The sequence below is a fragment of the Lycium ferocissimum genome, unplaced genomic scaffold (assembly GCF_029784015.1).
Source record: "Lycium ferocissimum isolate CSIRO_LF1 unplaced genomic scaffold, AGI_CSIRO_Lferr_CH_V1 ctg2235, whole genome shotgun sequence".
Taxonomy (NCBI): Eukaryota; Viridiplantae; Streptophyta; class Magnoliopsida; order Solanales; family Solanaceae; genus Lycium; species Lycium ferocissimum.
In genome coordinates, this window is record NW_026720282.1 from 347,575 (window position 1) to 360,962 (window position 13,388).

At 40.1% G+C, this 13,388-nt stretch overlaps 1 pseudogene; it reads left to right on the plus strand.

The window, feature by feature from the left end:
- Positions 1-1,383: 1,383 nt before the first annotated feature.
- On the plus strand, positions 1,384-9,512 carry LOC132043268 (uncharacterized; annotated as a pseudogene).
- Positions 9,513-13,388: the final 3,876 nt, after the last annotated feature.

The window sequence follows — 13,388 nt, forward strand, 5'->3', positions numbered from 1 at the left end:
GTGTAAACAATGCTATGACTTTTGTGTCACGGCTAATACCACAAATGGGATGTAAATACATTTGTTTGTAGTATATACGAAAATTATATTCAAATTTTTTATATTCATCTCATTCTATATATTATTTGTCAAAAATTAGACAAAAAAAGATATGTATTTAGTTAGGGACCATAATTTATGGTCCATAAAACACATTATTGTATTATATCTTTTAGGACCAGCAACTGGTCGCTAAAAGTCTATATGGACCAGAACAGCTTACTAGCAATCCTTAATTAGGGACTAGCAAACTAGTCGCCAAAAGAGTTCTAGGACTAGATATTCCTCGGTCACTATATATTTTTAGGGACCAGTACAAGAATCTCGTCACTGTTACCCTTTAGCGTCGGAGCCTATAAGGACGGGAAAATCTGGTCGCTAATGACTTTTAAGGACCAAAAATAGACTTTTAGGGACCAGATTTCTCGTCCTTAATAGCCATTTTTCTTGTAGTGCTATTTGTTGGCATGAAAAAACTGCTAGGTTAAAACCATCGATGAAAGAAGGCGAAATGGTAGAAACTTTCCTGATGTGATGAGGCGCATTATCAACACATGCTCCCCGTACTGGCAAACCGTTCATTGAGGCAATTAAAATAGAAGAGATGATAGAAGAGGGAATCAAGACGGGACGAAATGTTAGTTTTGCGGCATTAAAGTAGTTTTGCGGCATTAAAGGCAACAACCTAAGCTTTTCAGAGTGGTTCCGGGAGTTTTGGAGGAAAGAAGAAAAAGGGAGATGTGGCTATGGCAATGTCTGGCCCACGTCGAAACCTGAGGGGTCCACCTCGCCAATACATCCACTCTCAACCCTAAACCTACACTCAAGATCCATATAGTCACCCACAACACTACTACCCTCCCCAAAACCCACAACACTCCATTCCCCCTCCTCAGTATCCCATATACAGCGTACAACCATATACCCAACCCCCTCCTTACCCGCAATAGCGTGCATCAACCCCTCAAAACTACCCTCTACCCCCACAGACTTATCGAGGCCCCTCCAGGTCCAACTTTCGGCCCAGGCCAGAATATAAGAAGGGGAACGTAGCCCAAGGCAACTTCACCCCTATTGGAGAATCATATGCCAGCTTGTTTGTAAACTGAGGGCGTTGAACGTTCTAAGCCCAATTGAGGGAAGGGTCCCAAACCCGGCCCCAAGAAATCTTGATTATTCTCAGAAATGTGCATATTTCTCTGCCACCCTGGGGCATAATATAGAGAAATGTTGTTATTTAAAGAAGGCGGTTCAATATCTTATCGATACAAAGCAAATTATGGTGTAAACCCGAACACACCAAACATTAATCAAAACCCGTTACCAAGGCTTAATGAAACGAATATGTTAGAGTTAATCTACGGTAATGGAGAGTCTGTTGTTCCATATAAGCCTATCATTAAGATCGATACCATTGTGGATAAGTCAATAAATGTTGCGGATTCCACGAAAATTGCTCTTTTGGGAGCAAATGAGGTAATAGAAAAGCCAAGCAAGCCCACGATGAAACCCATGTTGATTGTAAAAGGAGTCTCAGGGAGTGTCGGGGCAAGTAAGCCTATTTTGACTGTGAGAGGGCCGCTCGCCACCCCTATTGTTATTAAGTTAGTGACACAACTTCCAGTGGTTGATACCAAGACGGTCCCTTGAAATTATAAGCAGATTGTGGTGCCATACAAAGGGAAGAAAGTCGTTGAAGAGGTAGATGAAATAAGGGGTCTGACTCGTTCTATGAAATGCTTTACCCTAGAAGAATTAAAGAGAATGAAACAAGTAAAGGATGGGCAAACACCAGTTAAGAAACTAGTAACTGAGGAGGAGGCCGAAGAGTTCTTGAAAAAGATGAAGTTGTCCAACTATTCCATTCTGGAGCAATTAAGAAAAACCCCTGCACAAATCTCTTTACTGTCTTGTTAATACACTCAGATGAACATCGCAAAGCTCTGTTGAAAATCCTGAATGAAGCTCACGTTCCTAGAGAGATTGTTGTGAATCAATTGGAGAAAATTGCTGAGAGAATCTTTGAGGTAAACAGGATCACATTCTCAGATAATGAGTTGCCTGTGGAGGGTACTGGACATAATCGTAGCCTTCACATTACTTTGAAATGTGAGCATTTTTACGTCACTCGAGTGTTGATCGATGGGGGATCTGGAGCGAACATTTGTCCTCTGTCAACTTTGTAGAAACTAAATGTTAGCACTTAAAGAATCCGATCCAACAATGTATGTGTTAGAGCTTTTGACGGAGCGAAAACGGTTGCCATCGGCGAGATAGATCTTGTGCTGACAACAGGGCTTGTTGACTTTACCATAGATTTTCAAGTGTTGAACATCAATGCCTCTTACAATATGTTGCTGGAAAGACCATGGGTACATATGGCTGGGGAAGTCCCTTCCACGTTGCATCAGATAATCAAGTTTGAACGTGATAGGCAAGAAGTGATTGTTCACGGTAAAGGGGATTTTTCCACTTACAAAGACTTTGTTGTGCCATTCATTGAGGTTGTTAATACTGATGAAGCATTGGTTTATCAAGCTTCTGAGGGAGTGGTTGCTGAGCAGATCCATGAGGGGAATCCCATTCCTATACCACAATTGCCTTTAACATCAGTTATGGTGGTAAATGAAATGCTGAAGCACAATTTTGAACCAGGAAAAGGCTTGGGGGCTTCCTTACAAGGTATGATTTATTCGGTGTTTCCACATGAGAATCCTGGTCCATTTGGTTTAGGGTTCAGGCCAAAGGCTGAAGACAGAAAGAGGGCTAAAAGGCAGGAAAAAAAAGCATGGTCACTTACCAAACCCATGCCGCCGATTTGACAATCTTTTATCAACGTTAGTGCCCTCAAGTTTCCCATACCAGTGTTAGATATGGAGTTAGAATTGAGTGGATGTTTCCAGAACCTGTTTGTTGAAGCTGATATGGTTGAAATTAGAGAAGGTCCAGTAACGCAGATGTGTAGTTCATTGGCCCTGATGTCCAACTCAGCAATTGGGAAGCCACTTCTCTCCCCACAAAGAAGGAGTTTTGGTAGTTTGTTTTGTTTTCCTTTATGTTATTAAAGTTATTCCAGGGTTGTAACTCGGATTTTATTTCGCTTGTTTTAATGTTCAAAACCTTCTACCGTTCCTTTCGGTGAAATGTAATTTCCCTTTTCCTTAATTCTAATGTGTTTGTTTATTTTCTTCTATACAGTTCTGTTTATGCCGGTTCTAGTGATATAACATGCATGCGAAATTTTCAGCCAGATCTTCAAATCCAATCTAATCATGAAACAGTGAACCAAAAGGTTGAATATGATGAAGAAGAGGTATTTCAGGAAATAAGCAGGGATTTGACCTACTTTGAAGATAAAACAAACCCTAATTTGAATGAAACCGAAGTAGTCAATCTCGGAGATCAAGATAATGTCAGGGAAACTGAGCTAAGTACGCATATGCAACCACAACACAGGATCTGTTTAAATACAAGGATGCCTTTGCATGGTCTTATGATGATATGCCAAGTCTAAGCACTGAATTGGTAGTCACAGGTTGCCAACTGACCCTGCATTCCCTCCCGTGAAGCAGAAATTTAGGAAGTTAAAATAGGACATGAGTGTGAAAGTTAAAGAAGAGATTGAAAAGCAGCTTGAGGCCAAAGTCATTCAAGTCGCTCGATACCCTACTTGGTTATCCAATGTCGTCCCGGTTCCAAAGAAGGATGGCAAGGTTCGGGTGTGTGTAGACTATCGTGATCTAAACAAAGCAAACCCGAAGGACGATTTTCCATTGCCCGACATCCATATTTTGTTAGACAATTGTGCTAAGCATGATATTGTGTCACGACCCAATTTAGCTAAGTCGCGCGGGCACCTACCTTTTTCACCTTGGTAGGCGGACCCTTATCCCAACAATCTCAAGTACATGAAATAATAAATAAATAAATACGTGGAAGAGATAGAAATATGTAAGTCTGACATAATAATAAATATAATAGTGCAGAAATACATCAACCACCCCAGAAATCTGTCTAATCATAGAAGAGCAACTAACTAATATCTACGAGTATGGAAATATCAAAAATACATCAAAAGTCTCAATATAATGTCTCGAAATATCAAGTAAGACATAAAATAAGGGAAGAATCTCCAAGGTGGCGGACGTCCCCGTGCTCACCCTGTAAGACTCTCAGCAGCAACTCTCGCACAATCAGCCACGAGACGCAGACGTCGTCCCTACCTGGAACTCTGCATTCATAAAAAAATGCAGCAAGTGCAGGTCAGTACAAACAACAAGTACAGGTAGGTATCATAGACCGACTAAGTTTAACTAACACATATCAAGTCAATAAAGTAAGATGAACAGGTAATCAATCAAGGTATAAATCAAACACAAGCCAGAAATTAAGTACACGTCATCACCTGGGCTATAGCATCTAAACCTAATTGTGTCAGGTTTCAAATACTCAGTCCGAATCCGTATATCACAAGAATATCACCACAGATTCCAAGTATAATGCAATGCAATAATGTATGAAATATATATGCAATGCAATATTGTGTACACATGTACTCCGGACGAAAATATCGATGTCTCGGTAGCACAACCTATGGGGAACCTGCTAAGTCCATGTACCTTATGGCTCCGGCACAAACCTCGACAACCGCTACCTTATGATTCCGATAAAAACCTCGATAATCGCTACGCACAACCTCAATTTCGGGACAACCATCGAATATCGGTTCTCACGTCACTCTCATCCAACTGAGCGTGTACCATCACATTGTTTCCTCAAGTATCATCAGTGTGTCAACAGTATATCATGAAGGATGAGCATGCGAGCAATGTATGAGTTCAATATCAATAATCAGATCAATATCACAAATACTAAGCATGGGTACGCCAACAATATCATGAAAAGGCTACATAAGTCATATAGAATACTATCCTCGTATCGAACATCAACAAATAAGATACTACAATATCATGAATAGGCTACACAAGCCTTATATAACACTATCCTCCTATCAAACATCAATAAGTAAGATACCACAATATAATGAACAAGATATATCAATAGTCTCCAATATCTACTATCTCCATGTGGCATCAAGCCAACAATAATAGAACAAGATAAGGCACAACACAACGGGGTGGTTAAACCCAATCACACAACAGGGACCAACCTAAGACAATATCCAACCCAACTTCATACTCGAAGGTTTACATGGTTTCTCCGACAATATCGTCTAAATATATGTTTCGCCAAACGAAGTCTCACCATAGGGCAAACCGTAACCTACCCAGAAGGCCAAACAACAATATCACCAACCATCACACCTTAGCCTTTCCTCTCATTTGAGCCTCGAGATAAAGAAAGTCTAAGCATATTCGAATCATGGAATTAGAATCAAGAAGAACATCAAACAAACCCTACTTCTATTCAAGACCCAAATCCCCAACCTATGGAATATGATTTATGAACTAGAAGGGTGAAATTAGGAATTTAAAGGTCCCAACATGAAATTAATCCTCTAGGTGATCAATTCCCATCAATAGCAAGCTAGAATAATCAGCAATTCACTCAATTTCAGATTCTAGGCAAAACTCCCAAAATTGGGTATAAACCCTAACTTCCAATTCCATAAATTAGCCACTAATTAGGAAGAAGTTATGAAATAAAGAATTCTAAACATCAATTCAACGCTTAAAGAAGCTAACTCAACCAACAAATCATGATTTAAAAGCCTAGAAAGAATATTCATTAAACTCCATCTTAATTTTCAATTACTTAATGAACTATCAAGATAAAGGAATTCTAAGATGATTAGGGATAATGGAATAGCAAAGAGACTAGAAGGATTTACCACTAAGAATCTTCTCCAAGAATACCCTGGATTTACTCCCAATAGCTCAAATTTCAGAATAGTAATAAAAGAAAGACTAAGGGCTTATAATACACAATTAATGAAATAACAGGCCCGGTACCAATTCGGCGGCAACGGGACAGTTGTGGCGGTCCTGCCCTGACGACCTCTCAGATCGCTGAGACGATCGGGTTACAAATACACTTGGCTGCCCCAGCTGCCTATCCCACCGCTATGGCGGTACCGCTGGGACGGTAAGGGTGCCGCCATGGAGGACACTAGCACCAGAATATCCCGAAATAAACACAATCTCAATCTGAAATCCCGACTAATACCCAAGGCTATCTGCTCACAAACCACATACATAGACACACATAAAAACAAGCTACGAACGCACTTGTGGCCTTGAAATTCCCAACGGAGGTCTCGTTGACCGAGTCAACCCCCGATACCTCAATTCTAACTTCCCAACCTAAGTTCCAAAATGCACCCGAGTGCATTGAGAACCGAACCAATATGCACATAAGTTCTAAATGACCATCCGGACCTCTCGGAATCTACGGATTTTTGAAAAAAAGGCTTGTTTATCCAAAATTTAACTTTGAGTCAACTCTTTTTCGCTTAAAGCCAATTTTTCTAAAAAAGTCATCCGAATCAAATCTACACCACGTATTGTTATCGAGTCATGTCATTTGGGTTAAAGAATGCTGGAGGAATATATATGAGAGTAATGACCACTATTTTTCAAGATATGATACATAAAGAGATTGAAGTCTATGTGGACGATGTGATTATTAAATCAAGAAAGCTGTCGGACCATATCAAAGATCTAACGAAATTCTTCGAAAGACTCCGCAGGTATAATCTCAAGCTCAATCCGGTGAAATGTATATTTGGAGTCCCGTCAGGGAAACTTTTGGGGTTTGTAGTCAGTCGGCGTGGTATTGAATTGGATCCTGCAAAGATCAAAGCTATTCAGGAGTTACCACCGCCAAAGAACAAAACCGAGGTAATGAGCCTACTTGGGAGGTTGAATTACATTAGTCGATTTATTGCTCAACTCACAACAACTTGCGAGCCCATTTTCAAGTTGTTAAAGAAGAATGTTGCGATTGAATGGACTGACGAATGCCAAGAAGCGTTTGACAAAATCAAGAGGTATCTGTCGAATCCACCTGTGTTGGTTCCTCCCGAGCCTGGGAGACCTTTAATATTGTACCTATCGGTTCTGGACAATTCCTTTGGTTGCGTATTGGGTCAACATGATGTTACAGGCAAGAAGGAACAGGCAATCTATTATCTCAGCAAGAAGTTTACCACTTATGAGGCTAAGTACACTCATCTAGAAAGGACGTGTTGCGCTTTGACTTGGGTTGCACAAAGGTTGAAGCATTATCTTTCGTCCTACACTACTTATCTTATTTCCCGCTTGGATCCTTTGAAGTATATATTTCAGAAACCCATGCCCACGGGCAGGCTTGCAAAATGGCAGATATTACTCACGGAGTTTGATATTTCTTATGTGACTCGGACCGCGATGAAGGCCCAAGCCTTGGCAGACCATTTGGCGGAGAACCCAGTGGATGAAGAATATGAGCCATTGAAAACGTACTTTCCTGATGAAGAAGTGTCATGCATCGAGGAGGTAATTTCGGATAACGATCCGGGTTGGAAGTTGTTCTTTGATGGGGCCGCTAACATGAAGGGAGTTGGGGTAGGGGCCGTTCTTATCTCGGAATCAGGACAACATTACCCTGTAACAGCCCAGCTTCGATTTTATTGTACCAACAACATGGCGGAGTATGAAGCTTGCATTTTGGGTTTAAGGTTAGCTATCGACATGGGAATTCAAGAATTATTGGTATTGGGGGATTCAGACTTGCTAGTCCACCAAGTTCAAGGAGAGTGGGAAACCCGTGATTTGAAGCTTATACCATATCGACAGTGTTTGCAAGATCTTTGCAGACGGTTCATAACAGTGAAGTTTAAGCACATTCCTAGGATTCATAATGAGATTGCTGATGCTTTGGCCACCTTGTCTTCAATGCTCCAACACCCAGACAAGGCTCACATTGACCCTTTACACATACAAACTCGCAATCAACATGCTTATTGCAATACAGTCGAAGAGGAACTTGATGGTGAGCCTTGGTTCCATGATATTAAAGAATACATCGAGTCGGGGGGATATCCAGCACATGCCACCAGTGACCAGAAGAGAACTATTCGACGACTGGCAAGCGGATTTTTCTTAAGTGGAGGAATTTTGTATAAAAAGACTCCAGATTTAGGACTTTTGAGGTGTGTAGATGCTAAAGAGGCTTCAACTATCATGACTGAGATACATTCAGGAGTTTGTGGACCGCACATGAACGGGTATGTTTTGGCAAAGAAAATACTTCGAGCAGGCTATTATTGGCTCACCATGGAGCGGGATTCCATCCGTTTCGTTCGTAGGTGTCATCAGTGCCAGGTACATGGTGACTTGATACATTCTCCTCCTTCAGAATTACACACAATGTCTGCTCCATGGCCTTTTGCAGCTTGGGGGATGGATGTGATCGGGCCAATTGAGCCGAAAGCGTCCAATGGGCATAGGTTCATTTTGGTGGCCATCGATTACTTTACAAAGTGGGTGGAAGCAGTAACTCTCAAGTCGGTGACTAAAAAAGCCGTGGTGGATTTTGTTCATTCCAACATCATTTGCAGGTTCGGAATCCCGAGGACAATGATTACAGATAATGCGGCGAATCTCAACAGTCATTTGATGCATGAGGTATGTCAGCAGTTTAAGATTACACATCGGAATTCAACTCCATATCGTCCGAAGGCAAATGGGGCTGTGGAAGCTGCTAATAAGAATATTAAAAAGATACTCCGCAAAATGGTGCAAGGTTCGAGACAATGGCATGAAAAGTTGCCTTTTGCTTTATTGGGTTATCGCACAACTGTTCGCACTTCAGTAGGTGCAACTCCTTATTTGTTGGTATACGGGACCGAAGCGGTTATACCTGCAGAAGTTGAAATCCCGTCCCTTCGAATCATTGAGGAAGCTAGAATTGATGATGATGAGTGGGTCAAAACCCGTTTAGAGCAATTGAGTCTGATTGACGAAAAGAGATTAACATCGGTATGTCATGGTCAACTGTATCAAAGGAGGATAGCACGAGCACACAACAAAAAGGTGCGTCCCAGACATTTCGAAGTGGGTCAATTAGTGTTAAAGCGGATTCTTCCACATCAGGCCGAGGCCAAAGGCAAGTTCGCCCCAAATTGGCAAGGGCCATTCGTGGTGAAGAAGGTTTTGCCCAATGGTGCTTTGTATCTGACAGACATAGAAGGCAAAATGTCTGAAACAGCCATCAATGCAGATGCAGTGAAAAGATATTATGTATGATTTTCATCTCCCTACCTTTGGATTACTTGTTTGGTGCTTGATATTTTTAAAGGTTGATATGACGAAGGCATTCTATTCTGCTACCTATACATTATGTCATCCCTTGCTACCCCTTTTGAGCCATAGTTTATTTTTTCTTTCGTAACCCTCGTTTGGAATCAAGTTTTTCATAAATAATTTAAAAAAAAAAAAAAAAAAAAGCAACAACAACAAAATCAAAACAAATTGCCGGAACTACGTCTGACCTGATTCTTGTCTCGACAAGATACGTAGGCAACCCTATTCTGGGGTTCGGTCCAACCAAAGAAAATTCAAAATTCCCTGTTTCAAAGAAACCGGGACAGAAATTATTGTTTTCTTTTTGAGTCGATTCCAAACGTTGTAAGTCTCATTCCTTGTTATTTTGGTATTATTTTTGCATTGTCTTCGAACCTCCATGCCATCCTTTCTTCCCAACCATATCCAAAAGCCACGTTACAACCAAATAAAAGACCTTCAGATCAATCATTAAGAGTGTCAAGGCCGAGCAAGCTATGAGTATAAGGCATTTGCATCATTGGCATCACCTATGGCATCAACATAAGGAAAATGGAAGAGAAAATAAAAATGAGAGAGTCTTATTGGTGAAAACCCTCACAGGCACCATAAGGCGATGGTGAGTGAGAGAATTGAAAATGAGAGAGTCTTATTGGTGAAAACCCTCAAGGGCACCGTAAGGCGATGGTGAGATGAAAAAATAAAAATGAGAGAGTCTTATTGGTGAAAACCCTCACAGGCACCGTAAGGCGATGGTGAGTTGGGAGAAGTGAAAATGAGACAGACTTGTTGGTGAAAACCCTTCGGGCGCCACTAGTTGAATGAAGGCCTTGATTTTGACGCAGTTGTTGGGTGCAGACATTCGGTTTCAAAGTCAAAGGGTTAGTAAGAGTTTATGAATAGTTAGGATGGACAAATCGGACTGATCAAGCCAAAATGCATGTCATAATCATTGGAGCTGGCTACGACATTCAGATAAGTTTTCCCCTTTCTTTTTCTTTCTCAAAGGGGACATCCTTTTGTTAACCTCTTTTCATCTTTATCTTTTATTTTTCTTTCGTCATTTGGATTTCATGTTTTTTTTTCCAAAATGCATCAGATCAGTTTCTTTCTTTTTTCTTTTCGAAGGGGACATCTTTTGTTAACCTCTTAACATAATTTATCTTTTATTTTTCTTTCGTCATTTGGATTTCAATTTTTTTTGAGTTGAAATACAAGGTTCAAGACAAGTGAGAAAGGACTACAAAACTTGCTATGGTGCTTTTCCTTAACCTTTGAGAAGCAAAACATCTTGGTTAGCACGTGAAGGTAACATAATTCAGGTGGCGCAAGGTACTCAGTCAGCTGTTGACCGTTAATAGGTTCTGGATTCATTGAAATACAAGGTTCAATAAAGTTTGAGTTAACGGGCATTACAAAACAAGAGAGTATGGTCTGGTGTTGAAGTTACCTTTGAGACATTTTTGGCAGCCATGTTGATAGCCATGTTCGGGATGTGAAAAATGGGAGTCAAAAGCGAACAATAGGATCCTGAAAATGGAACAAACGGAGACCTTGGAAAACGAGTGAAAAAATTTATTCCTTCACGGGACAAGCCACAAACCAACCACAAAGTTTTAAAACTCACAAAATTTTCTTTGTTTGAAACTGGGCAAAAATTTTGTTTTAGCGTAGGTACATTCTGAAAAATGCAAGGCGCAAGTATTGCAAATCAAAATCGGGACCCTCCGGAAAATGGGATTTAATATCGGGACCCTCATAAAATGGGATTTAGTTTATCAGGACCCTCCTGAAAAATGGGATTTAGTTTATCAGGACCCTCCTGGAAAATGGGATTTAGTTTATCAGGACCCTCCTGGAAAATGGGATTTAGTTTATCAGGACCCTCCTAGAAAATGGGATTTAGTTTATCAGGACCCCCCTGGAAAATGGGATTTAGTTTATCAGGACCCTCCTGGAAAATGGGATTTAATTTATCAGGACCCTCCTGGAAAATGGGATTTAATTTATCAGGACCCTCCTGGAAAATGGGATTTAATTTATCAGGACCCTCCTGGAAAATGGGATTTAGTTTATCAGGACCCTCCTGGAAAATGGGATTTAGTTTATCAGGACCCTCCTGGAAAATGAGATTTAATTTATCAGGACCCTCCTGGAAAATGGGATTTATTTATCAGGACCCTCATGGAAAATGGGATTTAGTTTATCAGGACCCTCCTGGATAATGAGATTTAATTTATCGGGACCCTCCTAGACAATAGGATTTATTTTATCAGGACCCTTTTGGATAATGAGATTTAATTTATGAGAACCCACTTAGACAATAGGATTTTAATTTGTCAAGACCCCCTGGAAAATGGGATTTAATTTATCAGGACCCTTCTGGAAAATGGGATTTAAGTTATCAGGACCCTCCTAGAAAATGGGATTAATTTACGATTTTGCTAACATTCACAAAAATTTCCTGGTGCAAACTGGGGCAGAAAATTTTATTCGTGTTGTTTGTCTTTGATAATTTATAGGACCCACCCGAAGAATGTGAAGAAATTCAGGACCCTCCTAAAGAATAGGAATTTAATTTATCGGGGACCTTCGGAAGAATGGAAGAAATCGGGACCCCCCGAAGAATGGGAAGAAATTTATCGGGACCCTTCCCGAAGAATGAGATTTATTATCGGAACCCCACGGAGAAAGGGCCACCTTTATTTCTAGATCGGGAACCGTCGGATAAAAAGGGACATTTTCATTTTCAAGTTTAGGAGCCCGCCCGAATAATATTGTACATACAGATGTAGTAGAGATTTTGCTTCGGGAGAATATGGAAAATTTCCATTTCAAGTTTGGATAGAAAATAGGGGGTTTTCGTTGGTGTTCGTTTGTTTTGATAATTTATTGGACCCGCCCGAGAATAGGAAACTTCCAAGTCAAGTTTGGACCCACTCGAAAGAATAGAGGTACTTTCGGTTGGAAGATTAAGTCGAAGAGCATTGGAGCCGAAGAATAGGTTGTACTTTCAGTTAGTTTCAAGTTCAGTTATAAGTAGCAGGGCCCGTCTGAAAAACAGGGTCAATTTTCAGTTACCTTGCAAGTTCGAGTAGCAGGAGCCCGCCTGAAAAATACGATTTACTTTTGATTCAAGACCAAAGCATCTATCTCACTTGTGAAGACATGAAGATTCAAGAGAAGCGGCATCGATAGGGTCTTGTACTTGTATTTTCTTTTTTACTCTTGTCTTTTATTTGATGTAATAATAGGACCGCGGACCGGAGCCTTAACAAGACCTCACTCGACTCTCCAACTTAGTATGTTCCACCACCCTTCTTACTCCTTGAACTATATGGGAGCTGATTCCCTTATGACCCGGGATATGTAGGATGCCCAAAACCAGGGCTCGATTGCATCCTTTTCTTTCTTCCCCCTCTTTTTAGAATAACAGTCGGGTCAAACTAGTCTCTTTGTCTACTTGTTTGTCCGAAAACTCATCGTATCCCCAGTCAAATAGGGGCAGGATGTAGACACGTGATTTTTGACCCTCCCCGGGGTGTTTCACCTTCACTGTCTAAATATTTCTTTTAATTTTAGTGTTGATATGTTGATTTTATTCCATTTCTTTTTAGTAGGTTTTATTTGTGAAAATGAAAAAAAAAATGGGGAACAAAAACATTCACTAGTTTTTAGAGTACAAGTTTTGTGTATCAAAGAAAGAAAAATTACAAAAATAGGTTTCTGTTATTCTAGTATTTTTAGTTAATTACTTTTGAATTTTAATCAGTATAATTATTTAGGTTTTCTTATTTTTGGTTTAAAAGTAGTTGATTAATATATTTATTTTTGGTATTTTTACTTATCCTTTTAGTGGAAAAGAAAAATAAAAAAATCTAACCGATGATAGCCCACCACATGGAAAGTTCATCCCTATTTATATCCATGGCATATTCCATTTTTGAGAATAAGAATAACCCGTTATTCATTTCAAGATATTTTATCAATAAGAATTTGGGAAGGATAGCTAGAAATGGATACTACACAAAGCCCTAATTTATACCCACTATAAAAAGAACGTGA